Consider the following 15,331-nt stretch of genomic DNA (forward strand, 5'->3'; position numbering starts at 1 on the left):
TTTTTTTCCCCTTTTCACAGATGCTATTTGTAGCATTTGTTTTTTGTTTAGGTTCCCACCACCTGCAGTATTTAAATTTTGTGTTAAGCTTTGAATAGAGGAGGGCTTTCTTCATGGATTCAGACTTGAGATAGTTGTCACTCACGGAATCATTCGGAATGAGAGCTGGGGAAATTTCTTATGGAATTCACTATCCCGGAGGACTCTTCAGGTTCAGTTATTGTGGACACAGCTCAGCCCATCACAGAAAGCAGCCTCTTCTTCATGGATTCTTGGCTAGTCTTCAAAGCAGGCAGCATAATCAAAGACCCCACCCAGCCTGGACATTCTCTCTCCCCCACCGCCTCCAATTGGGTAGAAGATTCAAAAGCCTGAAAGCACATACTGCCAGGCCCAGGTACAAATTCTACTCTGCTGTTACAAGGCTACTGAACAGACCTCTTGTACAATAAGATAAAGTCTTAACCTCACAATCTACCTTGCCCTGGCCTTGTACCTTATTGTTTGCCTCTGTAACTGTGACACTTTAGTCTTCATTCTGTTATTGCCTTTCCCTCTAATGATCTGAGTGGATAGCACACAAGGCATAGTTTGCATTGTACCTCAGCACTAATTTACCAGTTTACCATTGGTCTCACCCAAATCAACAATTACTAGATTTCTGATCACTGAGGGATTCAAGAGATCTAAGATAGTTCTGTAAAATGATGTTGCGGCGGGAGATCAGGCATGATAAGAGCAGGTAGGAAGAGCTAGATGACCAATTCTTACTTCTAGTCCTTAAATGGTTATTTGCTTTCAAGAGCACCAAGTATCAGTTTTCGAGTAGAGTGGTTTCTACTTATAGCATGCACCCAGTTTTAAGCTCAGTGATTTGGTCTTGCATGAGAAGATGCAGAATACTATTCTAAAAACAAAAACAGAAGCAGAGGCTGTAAATAGAAACATAGAGAGACACAGCACAGAAATAGGCACTTCAACCCACCAAATGTGTACCAACCATCACCCACCCATTTACACTATTCCAACCTAAATTTAATTTCATTTTCTCTATTTTGCACAATCCCCAACTCCTCGTCTACCCATCTACACACTTGTAATTGACAGAGACCAACAGATTTTTTGGATGTGGGAAGAAACCAAAGGACAGAAGACCCAGGGGATATCCATGCAGTCACAAAGAGAATATGCAGACAGCACTCTAGATAAGGTCTTTGTTGCTCTGAGGTAGCAGCTCCACAAACTGCAACACTATGATGCCTGAAATAAAAATAGACAATTCTGTAAATGCTCAGTATAGGACAGGATGTACAGAGAGAGAGCAGTATTTTCTTTCACCAATTGTCTTCATTGGTGAAAGGACTTGCAGTGAATACCATGAGCTGGATGTGTATCCGGACACCTCTGTCCTCTGCTCTGCTCTGATGTTGCCCTGGCCCAAGCTCAGTTTCAGGGCTCAGGCTCTCTGGTGAACAATGCGAGTTTCCTGGATTACCTCCGGTGCACAAAGGCTCAGTGTGGCATTGGCAATAACAACCAGTGAGGAGACACAAAGCCACCTCCTTTGCCTGAGATGAACATTTAGCTTTTAATATTTCCTGTCTGCGTCCAGTGATGCACAGAGCCAGTTTAATATAGTTCTCAGATTAATTGCTCTTTTGTCTGACAGAAGTAGAGTCAAGCTGAAATCTACGTCTGGGAGGGTGGTGTTCAACCACCTGTCATAACCCCTCCGATGAATTATTGGACTATACTGCTTCTGAACCTGTAATGTTGATTCTGTTTGATTCTCCCTGCAGATGCTATATGGCCTACATTCCCTGTTTTATTTCGGATTTTTAGCATCTGCCGTATATCACATTTCCATCGTTGTTTTTCCCTCTCCTCCATCTTCATTCGACTCCTTCCAGTTACACCTCATCCAGACAGATCAGCAATGATCAGCAATGTTCCACTACCCTCTCTTAGTCCCCACCACCATTATACGTCATTCCATCTCCACCTAACCGAGACAATAATACCATTGAATGGTCCCTTAGCATGATAATTTGGACTCTTAACCTCACAATCTACCTTGTTATGGCCTTGTACTGTGTTGTCCACCACGAGAATAACCGTGAGAGTGCACCATACTGCACTTTCTCTATAATTGTTGCACCTGATTCTGCATTCTGTAATTGTTTTCCCTTGTACTAACTCAATGCACTGTTGTAATGAAATGATCACCTTTCCTCCAACTTGCACCCTACCCTCAAATTTGCCTGGTCCATTTCCGACAACTCCTTCCCCTTTCCCGATCTTGCTGTGTCTATCTCCGGAGACAGATTACCCACTGATGTCTATTATAAACCCAATGATTCTCATAGCTACCTGGACTGTACCTTCTCCAACCTTGTTACTTGTAAAAATGCCATCCCTTTCTCTCAATTCCTCCACCGCATCTGCTCTCAGGATAAGGCTTTTCATTCTAGAATGAAGGAGGTGTCCTTCTTTTTCAAAGGAAGGAGCTTCCTTTCTTCCACCATCAATGCTACCCTCAACTGCAGTTGCTCTTTCACGCACGTCTGCTCTTACCCCATCCTCCTACCACCCTACCAGGGAAATAGTTCCTCTTGTCCTCATCTACCACCCCACCAGCTTCCGTGTCCAGCACATAATTCTCCATAACTTCCACCATCTCCAACAGGTTCCCACCAGCAAGCACATCTTTCCCTGCCCCCACTTTCTGCTTTCCGCAGGGATCGCTCCCTACGTGACTCCCTTGTCCATTTGTCCCTCCCCACTGATCTCCCTCCTGTCACTTATCCTTGCAAGTGGAACAAGTGCTACACCTGCCTCTACACCTCCTCCCTCACTACCATTCAGGACTCCAAACAGTCCTTCCAGGTGAGGCAACACTTCACCTGTGAGTCTGTTGGGTCATATACTGTATCTGGTGCTCCCATTGTGGACTCCTGTATGTCAGTGAGACCTAACGTAGATTGGGAGATTGCTTCGCCGAGCACCTACATTCTGTCCGCCTGAAAAAGTGGGACTTCCCAGTGGCCACCCATTTTAATTCCACTTTCCATCGCTGTTGTGATGGGGCCACGCTTAGGTTGGAGGAACAACACCTTATGTTCTGTTTGGGTAGCCTCCAACCTGATGGCATGAACATTGATTTCTCAAACTTCCGGTAATAACTCCTCCTCTTCACCATTCCCCAGCCCCTTTTCCCTCTCTCACCTTATCTCCTTACCGGCCCATCACCTCCCTCTTGTATTCCTCCCCCTTTTTCTTTCTTCCATGGCCTTCTGTCTCTTTTACTGACTTATTTCCCAGCTCTTTACTTCATCTCCTGCCCCTTCAAGGTTTCACCTACCACCTTGTGTTTCCCTTTCCCCTTCCCCCACCTTTTAAATCTACTCCTCAGCTTTTTCTCCAGTCCTGCCGAAGGGTTTCGGCCCAAAATGTCGACTTTACTCTTTTCCTAGATGCTGCCTGGCCTGCTGAATTCCTCCAGCAGTTTGTGTGTGTTGCTCGGATTTCCAGCATCTGCAGATTTTCTCTTGTTTGTGATCTGTATAAATGGTATGCAAGACAAGTTTTCTACTGAACCTTGGTACATGTGACAATAATAAACCACTTTATCAATTTTAAATCCTTTTACCCTTTCCAACCCTTCCACTCTCAGCAACTTTTGAAATTTCTCCTGGTTTTGATGACAAATCTTTACCTAAAATGTTGCCTGAATTGTTGATTATTTACAGCTTTGATTTTCTTCTACCTGTACCTTGTTCCTGCTGCCATGAAGCCCCCGGCCACGAAACAAGGCTAAGTCAGGTTACAGTCAGGGCAGTGGGCTACAGGAAGGGTGTGATTATTTTGGAGAAGGTGCAGAGGTGATTCACATAGAAATAACCTGGAGTGGAATGCTTGGTTGTGAAGAGAGACTGGATTGACCTGGATTTGCTTCCTTACGACTAGTTCTGGCTGAGGGCCAACCTGGTAGAGGGTCATAGATGAGAGGATAGTGTGAGACATCTCCCTCAAACTGAGATGTCTAAATCCAGAGGCCACATACTTACGATGAGGAATGAGGGAAAGAGGGGTTTGAGGAATTTCTTTTCACCTAGGTGTTTGGAATCTGGAAAACACTACCTAGGAGGCTGGTGGCTTCTTACAACCTCTAAAAAGAATTGAGATGTGCACTTTAAAGACCAAGGAATAGTGCTAGTAAATAGGATGAGTAAGGATGGTTACTTGGTGGTTGGGCGATGGTGGGCTGAGAGGCTCTTTTCTGTATTGTATGGCTATGAGCTCTCTTGAGAGGTGAATTCACCCAAAAATGAGATTCTAGCTCATCTTATTGTGTTTAACTTCAGATTTATTTATTGCAACGTGCAATCAAAGGTCGCATTTGTGTTAGCGACCAACACATACAAGGATGTGCTGGGGGAAGCCCGAAAGTGTCGCCTCACATTCCTGCACCAACATAGTATGCCCACAATGGGAGGCAGAGCAGCACCGAACACAACAAAACGGAACATACTAAGTGACAAAGCAACAACAGCAAAACAAGCCTCATTCCTCCCTCCCACCCATCCATCCACCTGTGCGTATACACAGTCCTCTAACCCCAGGACAGGCTGCTGTTGGCCTGCTGCCTCCAGCGGGCTCATGGATTCGCAGACATCGGTCCTTTGACACCTTCAGTGAACCAACAAGTTTGTTAAAAATGTAGAAGTTTGTAAAACTCAAAATGGCTTGCATCCCCTTTAGTTTGCCCTTTGCCACAAGAAGCCAATGCCAGATACTATTTCTCTAGCTCTCCACTCTGTTCTGGATCATCTGGGCAACGGTAATGTATAGGTCGGGATGCTGTTCATGATAGTGTTGCACAGCTTGGCATTCAACACCATCGCCCCCTCCGAACCTTTGATCAAGCTCCAGGATGTGGCCCTCTGAAAGTCCCTTTGCATCTGGGTCCTTGACTTCCTCAATGGCCACATTAATACAGATCAGTAACAAGATCTCCCCCTCACTGATCTTCAACACAGGTACAATCCAAGGCTGCGTGCTCAGTGTCCTGCTTTACACTCACAACTGTACGGCTGAGCACAGCCCCAAAGCCAGCAACAAATTGGCTGACAGTACCAGTGTTGTTGGCTGAATCGTATATTGTGATGAGTAAGCATGCAGGAGTGAGACAGTGGGGAGGGAGGTAGTGGTGCTGCAATAGCAGCCCCATATTCAGCGTCAATAAAGCTGAGAAGCTGAATATTGAATTTACAGAGGGGAAGTGGGGAGACCACATGCCAGTTTCCTTGTTGAGTCAGGGGTGGAGAGAGCCAGCGGCTTCAAATTCCTAGGTGCTAATGTCTCAGCTAGCCTGTCCTGACCCAGCACATGGATGCAATCATGAACAAGGCACGCCAGCTATGTTCGAAGCTTTAGGAAATCCAGCATGTCTTGCCAAGATACATTATTGAACATATCCTGACTGGTTTCTATCATGGACAATTCCGTTGCAAGAAGCTATAGAGAGCAGTGGACACAGACCTATCCATCATGGGCACAGTCCTCCCCGCCTGGTATGGAGGCTCCAATGGGCTGCTTCGAAAGAGGCTGCAGGGAGGAGGTAAAGGAGCTTGAAGACACACACTCAATGTTTCAGGAACAGCTTCTTCCCCTCCTCCAACAGATTTCTGAGCAGTTCCTGAACCCACGAACATTATCTCACTAGTCCTCGTTTGCATTATTTATTTATTTTATTTCTCACTGTAGCTCAGATTAATTATTCTTGCCTTGCACTGCATTGTTGCCACAAAACAGCAAATTTCATGATATACACTATATCAGTGATAATAAACTTGATTCTGCTTGCCATTCTGTTTCCATTGACAGCATCAAAAAGACTGCACATATCAACGATGTTCCCCACCATATGCGTCATGCCCTCCTCTCACTGCTACCATCGGGCAGGCGGTACTGAAACCTAAGGTCGCACACCATCACATTCGGGAACAGTTAATCTCCTACATCCAACAGGTCCTTGATCTGACCTGCACTACCCTAACTATACCTCAGCAACAGAACACGACAGACCACCCCTTGCACTACCACAGACTTCAAAGTCCAAAGTAAATTTATTATCAAAGTACATATATGTCACTATATACAACCATGAGATTCATTTTTGCAAGCATTCACAGCAGAATAAAGAAATAAAATAGAATCATTATGAAAAACTACACAAAAACTATGACTGACAAACAACCAATGTGCAACTATGTAAAAGCAAATAATTAACAAACAAACCAAATAAACAAACAAATAAATAAACAAATAAAGTCCTTGAAATTGAGTCCATATGTTGTGGACTTTTCTCTGTCAAGTTTTTGCACTGTTTTATTTTTGCACACTTTCTCTCTCTCTCTCTCTCTGCTCTCTCTCTGCTCTCTTGTATAATTGAATTATAAATTATATTCTGTCATTGTTCTGTTTCTCCCTGCCTGTTGATGAGGTGTGTACCATGCCTCTAAGCCTAACAACCTCTACACATCTGAAGTGTTATCCTGGATATGCTCTGTGAGTTAGTATCTCTATGATCAAAATCAAAGGTACCCTGGCTCTGACAACTAGGAACACCAGTGCCTGCCGTACCCCAGAAAGAGAAACCATGTTTACCACACATCTCTACTTCCTGTCCTGAAACCAGTTTTTTAAACTTATGCAAGCACAAACTGATCCTATTAACAGTATCCCATTAACTTTAGTTTTTCTAAAGAGTCTTTTGCCTTGGATTTTGCAGAAGCTTTCAGAAAATCCTCAGAGATAACATCAGCTACATTCCCTGAATCAAAGTTCTTCATTGCTTCTTCAAAATATCCAGTCAGGTTAGTGAAGCATAGTTTTCCTTTCCCAAACCTGTACATGATCATCTACTCAGAAGTGAAGGCGAGCTTGTTCATTTTTTTCATGATTATTGTTTTCAGAAATTTTTCCCATCATTGGTTTTATTTTAGGTTTGCGAGCTGATCCTTGCATCTCCTGTGCTTAATAAATGGACACTCCCAGCTTTCTCAGCCTTTATGCCTTGAATGCAATAACACCCATTGACATAATTTATTGTTAAAAAATGCTAGTCCTCTGAGCAATGTCATCAGGGACCCTCTAGCTTATGAATGAAAAGATCTTTGTCTCCGTTCACATAATAGACAATGGACTTCTTTACAAACGCATTAAGTGTTCCTTCAACAGCATTTGAACATTATAAATCTTGGCTCATTTGTTTCTGCTCTGAATGGGAATCCTTTTAGAATAGGCAGGCAGCACAAGGGATGGGGTCAGGACATTGATGACTTTGTTCACACTCCTCTTCATTGTTGTACTGTGTTGTGATGTGTCTTGTGTCGTTGTGTCACTTCAGCACATCCCCAGGGAGCTCTCCATCACTGTGTGAGAGGAAGTGTGATATCACTGAAGAACATGACTTGTCCCACTAGACAGTGTGACAACTTTGACCAACCTGTTGATGAGAGAATGTTCAATCCGAACTGCTCACTTTGTGACTATCTGATTTGCAGAAGCAGGCTTCTCAATTACAGCAATTCAGTGGTGTGTGAAAGCAGACTACAGCACAAGTGTAGCATCAGGATTCTGAATATACTGTAAGTTTGACCATGATCTGACAAAGGCAGTGTACCAGTGGACTGGTGGAGGGACTGGTCAATGTACCAGAACTGAGGACCCCCCCCATCAATAAGAACCCTACCGTCCAGGCCATGCTCTCTGCCCACCGTTGCCGCCATCGTGAAAGAAGTATAGGAGCCTTAGATCCCACGTAACCAGGTTCAGGAACTATTACTTATATATATAGCTTTTTTTATTTGTTTCTTTTTGTATTTGTACGGTTTGCCTTTTGCACATTGATTGCTTGTCGGCCTTTGTGTGCAGTATTTCATTAATTCTGTTATATTTCTTTGTTCTACTGTGAATACCTGCAAGAAAATGAATCTCAGAGTAGTATATGGTGACAGATACATACTTTGATAATAAATTTACTTTGAACTCTGAACTTTCAACACTTACAGTCAATCAGTTTTTCAAGAAAGTCCATGTAGTTTTGGGTGACATCAGGCACCCAAAGAAGTCCTCTTATTCTGAGCTCTGTTGATGGGAAGAGATTACTAGGCAGACAAAGGAAAAGATTCAAAGATGTGCTCAAAGCTTCCCTGAGATTCCTGTGACTTCTAGCCCATGACTGCTCAATGTGAAGAAGAAGCATTCAGGATAACATTAAGAACCACACAGCCATGTATTGGGAGCACATACAGTATGCAGTGGATAGAGTCGACTACATCACAAAGTACAAACCTGGCTATCACATCAGACACTGGCTGACCATCTGTGACAGAGTCCATGGTTCCTACAGTGGCCTTATCAGCTACCTCAGAACTCACAGAGCTAGAGTGGAAACAAGTCATCCTTGATCCTGACTGACTGCCTAAATGGTAGGGAAAGATGGAGTGGTAGCTTGATGGTGTCTGTCAATCAAAATTACACTAGTCCTGAGACTAGAAGCAGTACTTCCTGTAAATGTACACAGGTGGCTTTGATAATGTAACATGGTGTTCTGCTATTGAACTAAAGTGTTGATGAACAAACCATGAGAGACATTCATTCTCTCAGCCCAGAACTGGTTTGCTACCTGTAACAATATGTTAAGCAATCACTGTCCATCACTTTTGTTCATGGGCCCTGCCGTTAGTCACATAAACCTAAAACCTTGGGCATTGTCTTTCACTGGGAAAGGTCTTACTCTTACACGCTGCCAGCAGAGAGCACAGCTAGATCCTGCGCTGAGACGAGGACTGGAGCAATGGGCGAGGAAGGGCCAGGGCTTGGGGGAATGCTGTAGATTGGGCTGCTGAAGAGCAGGTAGGCTGTTAGAGATGGTTGCACTAGAGAGACTGTGAACACTAATGAGGGTTAGAATCAGAATCAACATCAGGTTTATTATCATACGTATGACCTGGAATTTGATGTTCTATAGCAGAAGTACAATACAAGACAGAACAATTACTAAAAGTAAAAAAAAATAAATAGTGCAAAAGACAAACAGTGAGAGAGTGTTCATAAATTCATGGACCATTTGGAAATCTGATAGCGAAGAGGAAAATACTGCCCTGAAAACATTGAGTGCAGGTCTTCGGTTTTCTGTACCTCCTCTCTGAAGAGGACATTTCCTAGACAGTGGAATGATGGATGCCACCTTGATGAGGTACCACCTTCTCTAGATATCCTCAATGGCAGGAGAGCTGTGTGGTCTTGGTCTTAGTGAGCACTAGGCCTGAAGCCATGGTATCGCCTGTTTACAACCGCCCAGGAGAGCCAGAGGCACTGGGCTCAGTGCACTCCAGCAGAATGCCGGAGGCGGTGTGGTGCAGCGTTCATGCTGGAGTTGGTGCTGCTCTCCAGTGTTTGCTTGACAGAAAACAAGATATATTGTGTTTGACTGTAGACTGCTGCAACATCCTTGGACACACAGACTTGGACTATGTATGTTTTGTGTGACTGTATTTTACCGCTACCTCATACATGTTTGTGCTGTGTATAACTGTTGCCACTGTGTTTTGCACCTTGGCCTGGAGTAACACTGTTTAGTTTAGCTCTATTCATTGGTAATATTGTATGGTTGAATGACAATTAAACTTTACCTTGCGTTTGAACAAAGCTTACCAAAGAGAGCTTATCCTCTGGGGTTAGGGGATCATCTCTGCCGCAGACTCCTCTTCACCTCAAGTGCACAGCAAAGCCATTTTTGTAAGGAAAGTTGATAGGTTCAAGATGCGTCCATGGACTAGAGGATGCCACATCTTGAGGCAGCTATACCAGTGCATCCAGAGGTGAGGGAGGCACTCGAACACTGGATATCTCTGTCCACATCTTTAGTCACCAAAGAGTTTTGTGGCAGAGCAGAAAGCATGCTGTGGTGTCACTGCATTGCTTCACCCGCCCCGGCTCTGCACTTTGTTTTACTTTCTGTTTGTAATTAATTTCTACTGATTATAAGTATTTTTGAGTAATATGCTAATGTTTTTGTTATTATTTAAATCCTCATGAATTGCTTTCAGATGTTTCTGATGCCACAGGCATTTAATAACCTCGAGGGGAGCAAGCTGTGAGAGGTTAACAGTGGGTTTTGGAGGCAGGGTCTCAGCCTGCACTTCCTGAGCGTGGCTGATACTTGCCCAGAACACCTCACATGTCAGTTGAGCAGTAGGTCGGCGCAGAGGTACAGTAGGTGTGGACACTGGGGTCAGATCAAACACAATCTAACCCAATCTGCACAAAGCTCAGGAACTTTTTGAGCTGCTGCTAGTTAAAGAAGGTGTTAGCCTTAAGGCTATGTCTGCCCTTTTAGATGATTTAAAAGACCATTATATGAAGGATGTGGAAGCTTTAGGAAGGTTGTAGAGGAGATTTACCTGAATGCTGGCTGGATTAGAGAGCATGTTGTATGAGGATCGGTTAAGTGAGCGAGGATGAAGGAGGATCAGAGGTAACTTGATAGAGGTGTGCGAGATGATAAGAGGCACCGTAGACAGCCAGAGAGCTTTTTCCTAGGGCATAAATGGCTAATAGGACGGGACATTTTAAGGTAACTGGAGGAAAGTATAGGAGGATGTCAGAGGGAAGTTTTTACACACAGAGTTTTTAAAAACTTGTTTCATTTACGGGATGTGGGTGTCGCCAGCTTAGCCAGCATTTATTGCCCATCCCTAGTTGCCCTTGAGAAGGTGGTGATGAGCTGCCTTCTTGAACCGTTGCAGTCCCTGAGGTGTAGGTACTGTTAGGGAGGGAATTCCATGATTTTGACCCAGCGACAATGAAAGAATGGTAAACAACAGGAATTCTGCAGACGCTGGAAATTCAAGCAACACACATCAAAGTTGCTGGTGAACGCAGCAGGCCAAGCAACATCTGTAGGAAGAGGTACAGTCGACGTTTCAGGCCAAGACCCTTCGTCAGGACTAACTGAAGGAAGAGTGAGTAAGGGATTTGAAAGTTGGAGGGGGAGGGGGAGATCCAAAATGAAAGAATGGTGATACGTTTCCAAGTCAGGATGGCGATTGGAGGGGGGATTTCCAAGGGGTGGTGTTCCCAGGTATCTGCTGTTCTCGTCCTTCTAGATGGTAGTCGTCATGGGTTTAGTAGGTGCTGCCTTAGGAGCTTCGATGTGTTGTTGCAGTGCTTCTTGTAGATAGTACACACTGTTACAACTGTTCGTTGATGGTGGAGGGATTGGGTGCTTGTGGAAGGGGTACCAATCAACTGGGCTGCCTTGTACTAGATGGTGTCAAGCTTCCTGAGTGTTGTGGAGCTGCATTCATCCAGGCGAATGGCAAGTAATGGCAAGTAATTACCACTCGACCAGTAATCCAGTGACCCAGTTACACGCTGGGGACATGAGTTTGAATCCCACCATGGCAAATGGGGAATTTGAATTCAATAAAAATATATGATGACCATGAAACCATGTCGATTGTCATAAAAATCCATCTGGTTCTGATTCTGGAGGAATACTGCTGTCCTTACCTGGTCAGGCTTCTGTGTGACTCCAGACCCACAGCAATGTGGTTGACTCTTCAATGCCCTCTGAAACAGCCTAGCAAGCCATTCAGTTGTACTCAACCGCTAAAAAAAAATAATAAGGAATGAACCTGGACAGACAACCCGCCATCGGCCTAGGTACTGGAAATTACAACAGCAAAACCAGCCCTGTCGACCCTGCAAAGTCCTCCTTACTAACATCTGGGGATTTGTGCCAAAGTTAGGAGAGCTGCCTCACAGTCTAGTCATGCAACAGCCTGACATAGTTATACTGACAGAATCATACCTTGCAGTTAACATTCTGGACTCCACCATCACCATTCCTGGGTATGTATGCCTCACCGGCAGGACAGGCCTAGTGGAAGTGGTAGCACAGTGGTATACAGTGGAGACGGAGTTGCCCTGGCAAATCTCAACATTGACCCTGGACCCCATGAGCCCATGAGGTCTCGTGGCATCAGGTTAAACATGGGCAAGGAAACCTCCTGCTGATTACCACGTCCTGTGCTCCCTCAGCTGATGAATCAGTACTTCTCCATGTTGAGCAGCACTTGGAGACAGCATTGAGGGTGACAAGGACACAGAATGTACTCTGGGTGGGGGACTTCAATGTCCATCACCAAGAGTGGCTCGATAGTACCACCACCGACTGAGCTGGTCGGGTCCTACTGGACATGGCTACTAGACTGGGACTACAGCAGGTGGTGAGGGAACCAACAAGAGGGAAAACACACTTGACCTCATTCTCACCAACCTGCCTGTCCATGACAGCATTAGTAAAAGGTATCACCGCACAGATTTGCGGAGACTAAATCCTTTCTCCACATTGAAGAAACCCTCCACCACGTTGTGTGGCACTACCACCGTGCTAAATGGGATAGACTTCGAACAGATCTAGCAGCCCAAGACTGGGCATCTATGAGGCCCTGTGGGCCATCAGCAGCAGCAGAATTGTACTCAACTACAATCTGTAACCTCATGGCACGGCATATCCCCCACTCTAGCATTACCACCAGCCCAGGGAATCAACCCTGGTTCAATGAAGAGTGCAGGCGGGCATGCCGAGAAAAACACCAGGCATACCTCAATATGAGGCATCACCATGGTGAAGCCACAATACAGGACTACCTGCGTGTCAAACACCATAAGCAGCAAGTAATACACAGAGCGAAGTGGTCCCACAACTGTGCAAATCAGATCTAAGCTCTGGAGCCCTGCCACATCCAGCCGTGAATGGTAGTGGACAATCAAACAACTCACTGGAGGAGGAGGCTCCACAAATATCCCCATCCTCAATGATAGAGGAGCCCTGCACACCTGTGCAAAAGATAAGGCTGAGGCACTTGCAGCCATCTTCAGTCAGAAGTGGCGAGTAGATGATCCAGCTCGGCCTCCGGAAGTCCCCAGCATCCCCGATGTCAGTATGCAGCCAATCTGATTCACTCCACGTGACATCAAGAAATGGGTGAAAGCACTGGATACTGCGAAGGCCTTGGGCCCAGTCAAAATCCCAGCTGTAGTCCTGAAGACTTGTGCTTCAGAACTTGCCGCACCACTAGCCAAGCTGCTCCAATGCATCTCCAACACCGGCATCTACCCAGCAATGTGGAAAATCGATCAGGTATGTCCTGTACACAAGAAACAGGACAAGTCCGATCCAGCCAACTATCGCCCTATCAGTCTTCTCTCAATCATCAGCGTAGTAATGGAAGGGGTCATCAACAGTGTGATCATGCAGCAGCTACTCGGCAATAACCTGCTTACCGATGCCCAGTTTGGGTTCCTCAAGGCCACACAAATTTTCAGATTCAGATTGAGATTTACTTATCACATAAACATCAAAGCATGGAGTGAAAATATACCTCAAGAATGGTTGAAAAGAGATAAATATGGTGGCTGGTAAAAAGACCCTTACCAGGAAATGGTTATCACAGGACAGCCCAACTTTAAATGGATGGAAATTACAATGGACGTTTACAAAATGGAGAAGATAACAGCATCTGTTAATCATAAGTTGGAACAATTTGATTCATACTGGGAAAAATGGTTTAACTATGGACGACTTCCAGACCGTTCGGGCTGACCGGAAGTGCACTGAAAGCGGTATGCGTAAAGGAGTTGGGTGCTTACTGTTCTGGTTAACAACGGATGGTGAAATCCGGGTCATAGTACGATCAAGGAACATGTTTGTAGACCGGATATTGAACTTTTTACTGTTGGACTTCGGCCATATTCCACCGAGATACAACATTGGGCGGCATGGGAGGTCGTTCCTGCCTGTGGCCATCGAACTTGCAGCTCCTTCCGTGGAGGGTCAGATACCCTGAGCCTGAGACTGGTCCTGGACTTATTTTCCATCTGGCGTAGTTTGCATTTTGTTGTTTGATCGTTTGTGGTTTTTGTATTGCTATATTTATGCTCTATTCTTGGTTGGTGCGGCTGTAATGGGACCCAATTTCCCTCGGGATCAATAAAATCTATCTATCTATCTATCTCATAACACCTCATAGGTCTGATTTTATTCTCACAAGTCAATGAATATGTTGTCAAAAAAAGATCACTCCCTACTTTGTACATAGTTTTCTTCTTTCAATTGTTGTTTCTTTCCTCTCTTTTCTATAAGTGTATACCTCAGGTAAATATTATGTGGAGATTTGTGACAAATATGATTATATGTACAGTATCTGAAATACATCTTATGCAAATGTTTGTTTGATGATGAAAAATAAATCAATAAAAAATAAATTACAAAGAAACAGAAATGTGTCAATTGGATTAATAATAGACATACCCAAGAATGAGGTGGAGGAAGCCCACAAGTGTTGCTGAACATTCTGGTGCCAACGTAGCATGTCCATGGTGTTCAACACAACAGCACAGCACAACACAAGCAGCAAAAATAACACACAATAACAGAACGTCTAGCATCTAGCCCTTGCCATTGGACTTTCAAACTCACAGACATTGGGCCTCCAACCTTCAGTCTCTGACCCAGACTGGCCCTCTAGCAGAAGGCTGGAGGTGCATGGAACATGCCGCCAGGGGTAGTAATAGAGGCGGCTACATGAGATACATTTAAGACACTTTTAGATAGGAACATGGATGAAAGAAAAATGAAGAGCTATGTGGAAGCGAAGGGTTAGATTGGTCTTAGAGAATTTTAAAATGTTGACACAATGTCATGGGCCAAATGACCTATACTGTGCCATAGAGGGCTATGTTCTATGTTCTATCTTAGTGTATTATTCAAATAATTTATGGGATCCGTCTCTTGTGTCCTCTGGAAAATATTTATTCCACAAATGACATTGTTAAAAAGCAGATGAACTAGTCAACATCACACCTTTGGTTGTGGAATTTTGATACATATAAATCCAATATTACAACAGTTTCTACACATCAGAGTTAGTTTATTCATACACTGTAACTGGTTTAAGATGCTGCAAAACCTAATGTCAAGACATGCCTTTATTGCAACGATGCTTGGATCAATAGTGGACTGTTGGTAGTACCAATGGAAAGCACTGCCTCAAGAAGGCAGCTTCCAGGATCCCCATGTCATCCTTTTGTAGCTACCATCAGGCAGGAGGTATAGAAACATCAAGTCCCACACCACAAGGTTCAAAAGCAGCTAATTCCCTTCCACCATTCAGTTTTTGAACCAACCGTCAAAACCCTAATCACCAGACTTAACAACAATATGATCACTTTGATCACTTTTCATTAAAGTAGA

The sequence above is a fragment of the Mobula birostris genome, chromosome 20 (assembly GCF_030028105.1).
Source record: "Mobula birostris isolate sMobBir1 chromosome 20, sMobBir1.hap1, whole genome shotgun sequence".
NCBI lineage: Eukaryota > Metazoa > Chordata > Chondrichthyes > Myliobatiformes > Myliobatidae > Mobula > Mobula birostris.